Below are 13,496 nucleotides of genomic sequence, written 5' to 3'. Positions count from 1 at the left end.
TTTCTGACATCATCGACTACTGGGAATGGCTATGGCACTGGTGGCTTGCACTCCAAGGCACCTCTGTCATTCAGATTGCGTTCTTTTCCAAACATTAAGATGATTCAGAGATGAGAGTGTGCCTCAGACCTAGTTTTTCTGTAACTTTTAAGGTTGTGTCTCCACTAGAAAGTGGAGATGGAGGGCTGTGTTTTGGCCAGTGTGTTTCTGTAGAGACTCTGTTCTTTGGGAGGTTGGAGAGCCCTTCCTTCAGTTAATGGACGTGTTGACTGTATTGGAATCTAACCCAATAGTTCAGGGGAAGTAGTTCTTAACTAGGGGCAATTTTACTCCCAGCAGACATTTGTGTCTGGAGGCATTTTTGGTTGTCACAACTGGACACAGGGGGCCAGGAGAAGGTAGGATGGGAGTGCTATTGGCATTTTGTGGAAGAGGCCATGATGTTGCAAAAGCCTGCAATTCATGGTTCCTGCAACAAAAAATGAACCAGGCCAAATTGCCAACAGTGCTAAGGTTGAAATACCTTGCTCTAGGGTTGCTTTAGAATGTCTTCCAGAGCTGTTTCCAAGACTCCACACAAAAAACTCCACAGAAAATGAAACAAAACTGGAGAGGTAGGCAAACCATAAGAGACTCTTAACTAGGAAACAAACTGAAGGTGGCTGGAGGATGGTTGGGGGGTGGGGTAACTGGGTGATGGGCATTAAAGAGGGCAGGTGGTAGAATGAATACTGGGTGTTCTGTGCAACTGATGAATCACTGAACTCTACCTCTGAAACTATAATACACTATATGTTATTTAATTGAATTTAAATTAAATTAAATTTTTAAAAGCCAACTCACAGAACCCTACAAGGATCCATGCATGCAGCACTGGGGTTGAGTAGTAGAAATATGTATTGCGAACTAATGTTAGCCAACTTCATTAGGCAAATGGCAATTTGGCAAGGTTTGGTTGATAGCAGAGGCTGGTGGTTGTTAGGCGTGGTACTCCCCGACTTTGCTCCCTGGTAGGAATGCTACCCACTTGGACTCACATGTATCAGCAAGGACCTGCAAAGCAATCCTACAGCCTGCTCACTCAGTCCCAATTCATAGTCCTTGTAGGTGCTCTACCTGTACCTTGGGTAAAAGGCTCATTAAGGCCAAGTGTCACCAAATCCTCTCAACTGGTGGCTGGACACAGGCCCTTTAGGAATGGAGCATACAGCGGAGGCCTGGGGGAGGGCGCCCTGGGCTCCATTTCCTGTTCACACATGGATGAGATGCCTCTAGCGTATGTCAGCCACCGCACGTATCTGAAAACCACAGATTTTACCAAGGAGAGCTCATTTCTAGCTTCCATGATGTTCCCTAGCCATGAATATTCACCACCAAAATCTATTTCTAATATCTATTATTGATAAGTAGCAAATTCTCCACTATGGACCAGGGATGAAGAGGAGCCCAAGTGGGTGGTGGCCCCTCCAGAGTATAGCCTTTCAACGGAAGGCCCCAACCACCCCCTGAAATGTGGGATCCTGATCAGGGCAGTTGGCCACCACTGGGGCAACCTACATCCCACAGTCTCCCCTACATCACAGTCTGTGGAGAAATTTTGAGGTAAATTCTGGTGGGCAGGGCTCCTGGAAGGCCTGAAGTCTTGTCTGGAGCTGGCGTGGGGACCAGGAAGGACGCGTGAGAAGCAAGATATGCAAGAGAAGCCCCCAGAGGAAGGGAGGCCATGGGGAGTTTTGCAACAGCAGCTCATCGGCCTTCGGTTGGTGGTCTTCCAGCTTGTCCATGGCCTTGTGTTCTGAGGACTGGGAACCGAAGCCAGAGAGCTTCTCCCCACAGCCCACCGGGCTTCAACCCAGAAGGGCATTGAAAAGGGCAACCCTGGGGATGCCTTGGTGGCTCAGTGGCTGAGCGTCTGCCTTCGGCTCAAGGCATGATCCCAGGGTCCTGGGATCAAGTCCCACATTGGGCTCCTCGCAGAGAGCCTGTTTCTCCCTCTGTCTGTGTCTCTGTCTCTCTCTCGGTGTCTCTCATGAATAAATAAATAACATCTTTAAAAAAAAGAAAGAAAGAAAAGGGAAACCCTGGTATTCAACAGGCTCTTCCTGTATCTCAAAAGATTTATCAGGGCACCTGGGGGGCTCGGTCAGGTAAGCATCTGCCTTCAGCTCAGGTCGTGATCCCAGGGTCCTGGGATCAAGTCCCGCATTGGGCTCCCTGCTCAGTGCAAAGCCTGCCCCACCCCCTGGTCATTCTCCCTCTTCCTCTCCCTCCCTCTCCCTCTCAAAGAAGCCCCACTTTCCTTCCCCCCAAAATGGAAATGTTGTAGCATTTACCTTAGAGTCTTGGCATGTAGATCAGATGAGGTAATGGTTAGAGAGCACTTAGCACCGTGTTCGGCGCCCATACTAACTGTTTCATAAATGTTAACTGCTATTATTATTATTATTAATATTATTATCATTCACCTCTCTTCTTTCAAGGCCTAGAACCAGAGCCAGATCAGAAGAGGAGGGAAAAACGGCAGTTGCTGAGAGAACAGGTAAACCTCCTGTGCTAGATGGAGAGACGGGGGATTCCAAATTAGCAAGAGGTAGAAAGAGCTCCTGAAACCACCCAGTTATCTGCTCATTTATTCATTCAAAGCACATCATTAAGGATTTACTTTGCCCAAGTCCTGTGCTAGACTTGAGGGGTATGTCTGTGAATAGGGCTAGCAGGGTGTCTGCCCATGTGGAGCTTCCAGTCTAATGTGGGAAACAGACCTTCAGCAGATCATCGCATAAATAATTGTTTAATTACAACTGCAGTTAAATGACACACAATACAGTCCAGATGACTTAAAAGCATTTGAACACAGAGAACTGCTAGAGTCTGGAGGGTAGGGACATGGGAGACTGGGGGTAGGCATCCAGAAAATCACCCTGCACAGGCCAGAAGCAGGTGTTTGTTAAGAAAACGTGCATGGTTGGCTTGTGAGACTCCATGAGCATTTACACAGGTGGATGGAGGCCAAGGGTCACCAGATCCCCTCTGGACACTCAGCTGGTGTCCATGTCCCCTGACTTCGTCCAGTGACGATGCAGGACTGCACTCAGCTGTGCCTCAGGATGGGAGGGAAAGCTTACCGAGTATTACTTCAATCCAACTGAACACCTAAAGCTTCCATCCTAAAGCTTCCAACAGCTAAGATAGTTCACTCTTCCCTTTATGTGGCCAAAGTCCCAACTGGTTAGTGTCTGGAAAGTAACTGAGGGAGCCCTCTTGCTGCACACAAACACTTGGACCATTGACTCAGGAAAACATATTCACGGCTTGAAGGAAGTGCTAGTTATTCAGGGCAGTGGGGTTTTTTTGCTAGGTAGAATTTCTGCCACTACCGTACTATGGAGGCAGCGGTGAAAGGGCAGGGAGAGGCCAGGACAAGGCTCATGCTTCAGTGCATGTTCTGTTGATTGGCAATGGGACCTTGAACAAGACAGTGTCTCTGACCTCATTCGATACCTGAATAATGGAGATAATAGCACCCAAGTAGCACTCCATTGTTTAGAAATGTTTTTGCCTGCAAGGAACAAATACTCTTTAACAGGGGCCTAAACAGACGTTTCTTTTTCTCCCATAAGGAGAAGTCCCAAGGCAGGTGCTTTCAGCTATTGGAGCAGCAACTCAGTGATGTCAGGGTTCTGCTTTGGCTTCTTGGCAATTCTCTTGTCCTTTCCCTCATGGTCACAAGACGGCTGCTGCAGCTCCAAGCATCAAGTCCATATTCAGGGCACTAAGAAGAGAGGGTAAAAGAGGTGGAACTGCCTCTTTACCTTTTATGCAGCTATCCTAGCAATCCCCAGCAGACTTTTGCTTTTACCTCCCTGGCCAGAGCTATGCCCCATGACAACCTTGGGCTACAAGGGAGACTGGGCAAGTGAGGTTTGTTTTGTTTTGTTTTGAGCTTTTCCAATCTATTGGGTGGATTAGCCACACAAGGCAGAGATAACACCAGGCAGTGGAGAGAGGCAGGGGAGAAGCTGATCTTTGTTTCATGTCTGTCTTCCTCCTCCGGGCTCCATCACTCCCCTACAGTTTTAGAGGGATCAGAGAAGACTGTGGGCATGAAAGAGCTCTGTAATGTGCTACACAACAAGCTAGAGTCATGATTCAGAATATCAGAGCTGCTGAAAGGGAAAGCCAGGCTAACCACCCCGGAGCAGTCTGCATTCCCCTGTTTATTTGTTAGAGAAGGTTTGGCTGTGAGTTAGGTCATCATTAAGCATCCTAAGGATTTGCTTTAAAGCTTCACCTCTTGTGATCCCTCCTTGTTTTGTTTACTCTTTGTTCTCAGTGCAATGAGGGCCTCTTAGTGCTCCCTGCAAATAAAATTGGTGAAAAACCTTCTGGGTACATTTCAAGGTGCACAGGGGGCAGTGAAAGCCGGCTGGGCTGTGGCGTGTGTTAACTCATCAACAGAGAAAAAAAAACCCTCTCAATATTTGCAGGGAAGAGAAGTCTTCACGAGAAAGAAAGGCCACATTATGGAAATGGAATGTTCTATGCATGAGACATTTTAGAACCAAGGACAGTCAATAAAAAGGCTAAAAAGGGTTAAGTACTTTGGTACAAGAATAAGCCCCTGAAGAGTCAACTGGCTCAGAAATAACTGGAGACTTCCATAACTGGAGACTGCCCCTCCCTGCTGCTCCACGCCCACATTATACGGAGTAATGGACATTTCCCCGAGACTGGTGGAAAAATCTAGAAGTGTATATGCCAAAAGGACCGAGGGAAAATCCCCATGACCAATCACCACAGTGTTCTGTCCTAGCTGCTTTGTTCATCTTTGGTCCAAAAGGAATTAGAGGAGGTAGTGACAATTACAGCTTCTGAAGTCATACGGGCTGGATTCAAATCCTAGCTGAACCACTTGCTATGTTGTTTAACCTCTCTGGGCCTTGATTCCTCAGCTAGCAAAAAAGGTGATAATATCATTCCCCCTCACATGCTCGTCAGGAGGACTGAGCACTTGCCACTGTGAGTGGTGATCACGTGTGAACCATGGGCAGGTGGCAGATCTGGCCGTCAGGAGACTCGGGGTTTTCTTGGCTAGACCCAAGAATTCTTGCATGTGCCAAAAGACACATTTTCTTTCTTTCTTTCCCCTTTGGTATCGTGAGCAGTGATTTTGAAAGCAATCCATGCATCTGCAAGAAGGACGGGGGTGACCAGTGTAGCCAGCATAGTTCAGAGGCTGGGAACCCCAGCTTTGCCATCAGACCCATTTTGGTTGCAGCCAGTTGCTGCCACTTCCTAGTGTGATCCTGGAGAAGATGTGAAGATAGATGGTAAGTGCTCCCGGTCAGGGCTTTCCAGATGATTCCACAGGACAGTGACATCAAAAGGTTGGCCCCCTGCCTGACACACAGTAAGGCTTCAGTACATTAATTTAGCAACAATAAATCAAAAGCAACCTGGGGCTGAGGGCTCCCAACTGTCTGTACCGTCATCCACCATCACTGCCTTTGCTGCCCATCCCTCCATTTCCATGCAGGGTGGCGGGTGGGGACAGAGGGGGAACCCCTGGAGAAGCAGCATCCCGGCTTCATCCAGAGGAGAGGGATACCTGCTTCCAGAGCATGGCAGAAGGAGCTGTGCATGCTTACAGCATCGTCTCCCCTTGGGAGCCAGCCCGGCCCGTAGGAAGCCTACTTTCTACCCTCCCTGCTCCCCGAATCCCAGCACTTTTTTGCAGGGCCCGTCCCTGGGTGCATGAGCTGTAGGGAGGGGACAAGGAGAGGCCTACAGAGGCCTAGGGCACTCTGTCATGGGGTGGGCCTGGTCCCATTGCAGTGGGGCCTCAGCCCCCTCCGGCATTGCCAGAGCCTCTGTCTTCAGCCCAGCTCCTGTGGCAAGTCCTTCCCTGTGACCTACACATGCTCCGCTGGGGTGTGGTGGGGGGGAGAGAGGGGTGGTGGTGATTAGCCCCAATAATGTGTGTCCCAGGCCCCAATCTACTTTCTTGGCAGTGAATGCTACAATATCTGAATCAGAGGGTTATTGTATTCAAGAAAGACCTGCAGATCATTAAAAATACAGATTACTTAGCCTTTGGGGCAGAGACTGTGTCTGTTGTTGTTGTTGTTGTTTTTTTCTATTATCTCTAGGACCTCACATAATAGGTTACAATAAACATGTGTTGAGCAGATAACTGAAAATTAAGTAGTCAGTATGCAAAAATCCCATAGGCATAGAGATGTTCGTTGTAGCATTATTTATAATATTGGAAAACTATTTTTTTACATTCTGGTTGAGAAATCTGTGGTATTGAATGCAATGAAATGGATGCAGTTATGAGAATTACCACGAAGAGCATAAAACCATGGAAAAGTGTTTACAGATGAAATTTTAATTTTCTTTTTTTAAAATTATTTATTTATTTATTTATGATAGTCACACAGAGAGAGAGAGGCAGAGACACAGGCAGAGGGAGAAGCAGGCTCCATGCACCGGGAGCCCGATGTGGGATTCGATCCTAGGTCTCCAGGATCGCGCCCTGGGCCAAAGGCAGGCGCCACCCAGGGATCCCTAGATGAAATTTTAAAATATGGTGATGAAAACAATATAACCATGCAACTCTAGATAAAGATGGGGAGGTGGGTTTAGAAAGAAAGTGATTCTTGTATCAAATTAGAGAGCTAAGAGCAAGCAAGCAACACTCGATGTGCCACAACGGCGTTTAGAATATTTTTAAAGTCTCTTAAAGAAACCCCTGCAGCAATTTCTAAACAGATGAGCCAGTCTGCTATTTTCCAGGGTCTATGTGGTGCTCTATGAAAGGCCTCATTGGACTGGGGGCTTTTGAAAATTTCCAGCTCCCCACCCCCTGGTGCAGACCTGGCAAAATTATTTTTGGCAAATGCAGGCTTGTCTCAGAACACAGTGCAAAGAGCCTCCAGCAACCAAGGTGCTATAATCTGTACTGGGAAAACGTCGTCAACAGGGGATTTGACAGAGTGCTTTTCAGGCTTTATTACCTAGTCTGTTCCTTCTCTTCTCCCCACCCCTCGCCCCAGTTTTAGTAAACAAGCCAAGCGTGCAGTTTTTCTGTCCTCCGGGTCTGTGTGGTTGCAACACGTGGAAGGAAGCCATGCACTGGCCCCTTCCCTCCTGTCTGCTCTGTCCCCGCAGCCGAGCCCAGACCCCTGGTTCCCCAGCCACTCCAGCTGCCTCCTGCCCCCTCCCACCGCGGCACCCACCTGCAGCCTGTCGGGGGGACCCTGCACTTGCAGAAAGCCAGCGGTTGCCCATTCTCACACCTCTTCCCGCTGGATGGCCCGTGGCCTTAAGGAGACAGTTTGTGAGACTCTTTGTGAGACCTGCTGGTGTCCTGCCCAGGTATTTGCTTGACTCGCTCCTGGAACTGCAGCCTCGAACTATCCAGGCCTTCATCTGCAACAACCACACTCTGTGGAGGTCCAAGGGAGGCTGGCCAGGGCTCTGCCGCACCCAGAGCACCCCAGCGCCACCCGGGCGGGCCGGAGCCATCTGGGGCCACTGAGAGGACATCCACGGAGGCTACCAATGGGCCCTTCGTGCTACCCAAATCTCTGAGCCTTCCACGTAGGTGAGTTAGAGCGGACAGACTGGCAGGGCCGTAGTGTGTACCTGGGCCCACCTGGCATTGCGAGAAAAGGCCAGCCTTTCACTGCCCAGCTCTGCCATTTTCCACGGCAAATTCACGACGGCTCTCACCTGTTCAGCACTGGTTAGGTACCTCCTGAGTGTTCTGTAGTCTTCGCCACAGCTCTGCAGAGATAAGGCCCAGAAGGGGCAAGCTATTGGCCCGAGGTCACCCAGCTTATGGTAGGGAAAGCCAACATCCAAACACAGATGGGCTTCCTTCCCCAGATGAGGACTTGACCCTTACCCTGCGTGACCTCCTTGAGCCTGGCTGAGCCCGTTTCACTCGCAGAGCAGCGGGCTGACTACCACATTGCCTTCTCCACAAATCTGAACTGCAAAAATTCTGAACACTGAAAGTCTGGTGGGGTTTTTTTTGTTTGGGGGTTTTGTTTTTAACATACTTCTAGCTCCAAACATAGATAGTGGCAAAACCTGCCCTGAGCTGCCAGGAGGTTGGTTGTGGTTTTGCTTTCCTTCTGTCACTATCAATGTTCATATGTTTTACTGAGGAGATGAGAATTAGGAGTTGGATTGTGGGTCCACCTCAGAACCTTCTGAAGGTGTAACACAGCACCTGCAATGCATACTGCAGTATTTCTCTGGAAAATTCTGAATTCTGAAATGTGTCTCTTCCCTGGGGATCCAGATGAGGCCAAGGAGCAGCTGGATAAAACTGCCCAGGCCCACTCCCAGCCTGCCTGCTTATCCTTGCCCAGCGAGAAATCTGTAGGTGGTTCAGCAATAAATGTCCAAAGCTGACATGTACACACTCTCTGACTCAGCAATTCCCATCCTAGGAATTTCTTCTAAGGGTTGAAAGATTTAGGATATTCCTCACAATGACAATCTGGAAATTGCCTAAATATTCCCAACTACGGAAAAAAAATTAAATAAAGGCTGATGCATTCCTGTAGCAGAATACTGTGCGACCATTAAAATTGGTACTTGACTTATAAATTTAGTAACACGGAAGAATGTTCATTATATATTTTAGGGCACCTGGGTGGCTCAATTGGTTAAGCCACCAACTCTTGATTTCAGCTCAGGTTGTAATTTCAGGGTCCTGGGACTGAGCCCCACTTCTGGCTCCTCACCAAGGAGTCTGCTTGTCTCCCTCTCCCACTGCCCCTCACCCTGCTCACCCTCTCTCTAAATCTCTGTCTTAAATAAATAAATAAATCTTTTAAAAAATATGTGTATATATACATTATATGTTTTTAAGTGGGGGGGACCTGCCCCAGAGTTGCAAAATAGTGCATAGTGGGTATGGTCTCATTTTTTTAAAAGGAGGGGAAAAAAATCAAAGGACAAGAAAGAACCCTGTCAATACCTTTCCTCTCCTGGGAGGATGGTTCCTTGGACTGGGGTGCTCTCACAAGGGCAGCGCTGGGTTGTCAGGACACTGAGCTGGCTCACCTGGCTATTGATCTGTGACAGTAAGGGACACCTTCTGTCCTTAGGTGACTTGGACACTGCCTTCATTGCTGCCCCTCCCCAGGTTCCAGGCCTAGATGGCCAGAGAGCTTGGAACAGATTTCAGGGGCAGCCCTTTTTGTAGCCTGTTGTGGGGTCATGCAGGGATTTTCATCCGTTCCTTCAACAAACACGTCTTTCATTTGCGAGGCCCGGCACTCAGTGCCAAGGAAGTAGAAATGAGCAGGACATGAGGTTCCTGCACTGAACCCTCACCAGCAGCTATGGCTGTGTCTTACCCATCCCCGCCTTCCATGTGGAGCATTGTGCCTGCCAGACCTCACAGGTAGGGGCTCCCTAACTGACAATGGACGAATGGGGTCCTGTCCTTAACAGACTCTTGGTCCAGGAAAGGGACACAGATAAAGAAGTAAGCTTGCAAAGGTGTGGTTGGTAGCATGTCTCAGTGGGGACACACAGAAGGGAGGATCCATTCTGGGGAGCAGGGGAGAGGGAGACAGGTGCTAATCCAGCCTTTGTTGGCTTTAGGAGCTCCTCTCTTCTGGATGGATGATCTCATTATGCCTAACTCCATCGCAAAGACAAGCTTAGTGCCTCAGAGCCGAGAATACATGTGGATGCCAGCAAGGAGCTGGGACAAGGGGTGCTCATGTTAGGTCCCTAAAAAAGGGTAGTGACAAGGACAGTGTAGGCTCTTGCCTCTTTAATCTAGTGTGCTCTGTTTGCACTACTTAGCTCTCAAGTCAGTGGGCCCCTGGGGAGAGGGGAGTCCCGGGAAGTTCACAGATGGGGCCACTTTATTTTTCGGAATTCGTTTCACAGCCCTCAATGTCTTTGGCACTCCACCTGATTTATCTGTCCCCCTGAACCCCTGACAATGTCTCGTCTTTTTACTGTCCCCATAGTTTTGCCTTTTCCAGAGTGTTAGATAATTGGAGTCATACAGAACGTAGCCTTTTCACATGCGCTTCTTTCACTTAGTGATTTGTATTTGAGGCTTTCTTGTGTCTTTTCATGTCTGGGTAGCTCATTTCTTTCTTAGCCCTGAATAATATTCCATTGTCTGGATGTACTCCTGTTTATCCATTCACCTTCTGAAGAACATCTGGGTAGCTTCCAAGTTTTGACAGTTATGAATAAAGCTACTATAACATTTGCATGCAGGTTTTATTTTTTTAAGAGAGAGAGAGTCCATGTGCACAACTGGGGTGGGGCTGCAGAGGGAGAGAGAGAATCTTAAGCAGGTGCCACACCAGCACAGAGCGGGGCTCGATGTCACAGCCCTGAGATCATGACCTGAGTTGAAATCAATAGTCGGACGCTTCACCAACGGAGCCACTCAGGTGCCCCTCATGTGCAGGTTTTTGTGAGGACCTAGATTTCCAGGCCCTTTGGGTAAATGCCAATGGAGTCACTTTGTTTATGGCCATTCTGCTTCTGATTCAGGACCCAACAGGAATGACACAGCTGGGAAGTACATGGTCAAGGGCAGGACCAGAGGTGAGGGTGTTCAGAACACTGATACACAAATGGAATTAAAAGGACTTACAACCATTAAAATTGGTCAGTTTACACGTAGTTCCCGAATGCACACTCTTGTGCCACAAACCAGGTCCTAGGGATTCCATAATGAACCAAAGGATCCATTCACCTAGATATGACTTTCTAGTGAGGGCCCTTGCCTCTCTCAACTGACAGTGCGTGTGGAAGTATAGGGACACTGAGGTATCTGGTCTAAATGGGGAAGCAAGTAGGGGACGTGTGAAGGAGCACATGGGCAAGAGAAGCCTAGTGATAGCCTGTAGCCTTCCTGCATCATCTTCTCATCCCTGAAAAGTTTCCTCTTGACTGTTTGGAGGCAGTCACACTGCTGCTTATCCACCATCCAGAAAATACAGCCACCTGCAGCTTCCTGATCACTAGAAGGTAACTTCAATCCCTCAAATGGGGTTTGTGAGTCCCTTTCCTGTAATATAATAATAATAATAGCCAACAGCATTGAGCCTTCTGGGTATTCCAGGCACCATTTTAAATGGTTTACATGCATTCAGACACATAAAATTCTCACAACAAACCCATGAGGTAGGTCCTATGGTATTCTTTTCATACCCATTTTTCAGATGAATAGAGAAGTAGAGGAAGGTGAATCAGCTTGTCCGAGGTCACACAGTTGATAGTACAGAGAGTGAGGATTTGAACCCAGGAAGACTGAGCTTAGAACTCATCCTCCTAACCTCTAGGCACTGACACCTTTGATTATATTGCTGTGGGTGGGATACGGTCCATGCATGGGAGGAGCTCATGGTTTACTGAGGGAGAACCACCTATGAGCAAGCAGCTGTAATGCAGTGCAGTCAGAATTATAATCGTGGCATGTCTGGTACTATGGAAATACTGAGGGAGGGGCTGACTGCTCAGCAAAGGTTTATCATCCTCTCCCCTTCGCTTCCTCTGTCTCTCTGTTCCTTGCTGTCTTCCTTCCCTAAATATATACTGAGCATCTGTTATGTATAAGGATAGAGACCAGGCTACATAATAAAAGAAACACAGGGTTCTGCCCCTGTGGCTCACTGCCTAATGGGAGAAAATAGAGAGTAAGCAATAATTGTAAGAATCTGATAAGTCTTGGGTCGAAGCACCAAATAGTCCCGACTTTAGCTTAGAAAGTCCCCACTTCTGGGAAGCCCCTCAGTCCCAGGCAAACTGGGTGGTTGGTTACCCTAGTTTTGTGAAGAGGGAAGCATGCAGTATTGTCTTTTGCTTGATTTATTTCTAAATTTGCTCATTTGACAGGTGTTAGGTGGAATTTCCCTGCTGTTTTAACGTGGCTTTTCTTTTGATCACCGGGGAGGTTGAACAATGCTCTTCCTGCTTTTTAACCACATGTATTTTCTTATTTGGGAACCAGCTGCTCCTGGCTGGCTCAGAATTTGTCTACTGAGGCAGACGTTCTCAAACTTGAGTGGGCATCAGAATCACCTGGAGGGAGGGCTTGTGGAAACACGGATGGCTGTTTCTGATTCAGCAGGGCTGGAGTGTGGCCTGAGAATGTGCATTTCTAACAAACACCCAGGTGAGGCTGCTGCTATAGGTTGATCAGGGATCACCTTTGGAAAATCACTATACTGATGGTGTTTTGTGGGAGCTCTTCATTCCACACAGTGGTTCTCAACCTGGCTGCACATCAGAATCACCTGGGAGCTTTCCAAAATGTAGACGCTCTGGCACTACCCTGGACCAAATGAATCAAATCTCTGGGAATGGAACTTGGGCATTGGTAGCTTGAAAAAGCTTCCCACATGATTTTATCATTTCTGTAGGAAAGGGCGGCAACTGGGAAGGTGAAGAAAAGAATGTGCTTCCTACTTTCTTTGAAATAGATGATTGTATGTTTGTGTTCTGTAGTTTTAAGATTAAGGTAGCCTGAACCTAGATCTCATAGATTGTTTCCTTTGCCTTTTTCTCAGAGTTTTATAGTTTTATATTCAGCATCCAAGCCCATGACAAATTTAGAGTTAATTTTTGTGCAAACTATGTGGTTTAGGTTAAGGATTTTGTTTGTTTGCCTACAGATGTCCCATCGCACCTGTGCTGTGTATTGAAAAGGCAACCTTTCCTCCATTGAATTACTTTTGCACCTGCCAAAAATCAATCGAGCATGTCTGCATAGATCTATTTCTGGGTTCTCTATTCTGTTCCATTGGTCTATATGTTTATTCCTCCACCAGTAGTACAAATCCTTGATTACTTTGGCTTTATAATAAGTCTGGAAATTGAATAGACTGATTCCTCCTACTTTATTCTTCTCTTTCAAAATTATTTTACTTATTCTCATTCCTTTGCCTTCCCAAATAAAGCTTAGAATAATCTTGTCTATATCTACAAACATCTTGCTGAGAGTTTGATAGGAATTGGGTTAAACCTGTATAGCAATTTGGAAAGAATTGGCATCTTTACTACATTGAACCTGCCAATCCATGAACATGGTTTATTTATTTGTGTGTTTAGATCTTTGATTTCTCTCATAAATATTTTGTAGTTCTTAGCATGCTTTATTAGATTACATGTATTTCACCTTTGTAATGAACAATTATAAATGATACTGTTTTAAAAATTTTGATGTCCATCTGTTCATTGCTAGTCTATAGAAATGCAATGGATTTTTATAGATGTATCTTGTATCCCTGTGTCTGGTAAATCCACTTATTTGAATGTAATCTTATTTGAGGGTAATCTACTCCTTGGTGATTTTCTACCTGGACAATCATATCTTCTGCAAATACATCCTCTTTCTCTGGTCTGTACACCTTTTATTCCACACCTCCCACCTTTTTTTTTTTTTTTTTTTTTTTTTTTTGGCCTTCCTTCAGGCCAAAGCACTGTGTTGGATAAGA

The 13,496-nt window shown here is 46.9% G+C and overlaps 1 protein-coding gene across 1 annotated transcript in view; it reads left to right on the top strand.

Moving 5' to 3' along the window:
• Positions 1-5,936, top strand: part of TXNRD1 (thioredoxin reductase 1) — a 138,532-nt gene extending 132,596 nt beyond the window's left edge. Inside the window, exons 13-14 of the transcript XR_012039386.1 lie at positions 2,481-2,539; positions 4,488-5,936. The gene's annotated coding sequence lies outside the window, so the exon portion shown is untranslated. The remainder of the gene's footprint in view (positions 1-2,480; positions 2,540-4,487) is intronic.
• Positions 5,937-13,496: the final 7,560 nt, after the last annotated feature.

The sequence above is a fragment of the Canis lupus genome, chromosome 11 (assembly GCF_048164855.1).
Source record: "Canis lupus baileyi chromosome 11, mCanLup2.hap1, whole genome shotgun sequence".
NCBI lineage: Eukaryota > Metazoa > Chordata > Mammalia > Carnivora > Canidae > Canis > Canis lupus.
The sequence above is the reverse complement of the archived record's forward strand: the minus strand, read 5'-3'. Positions and strand labels throughout refer to the sequence as shown.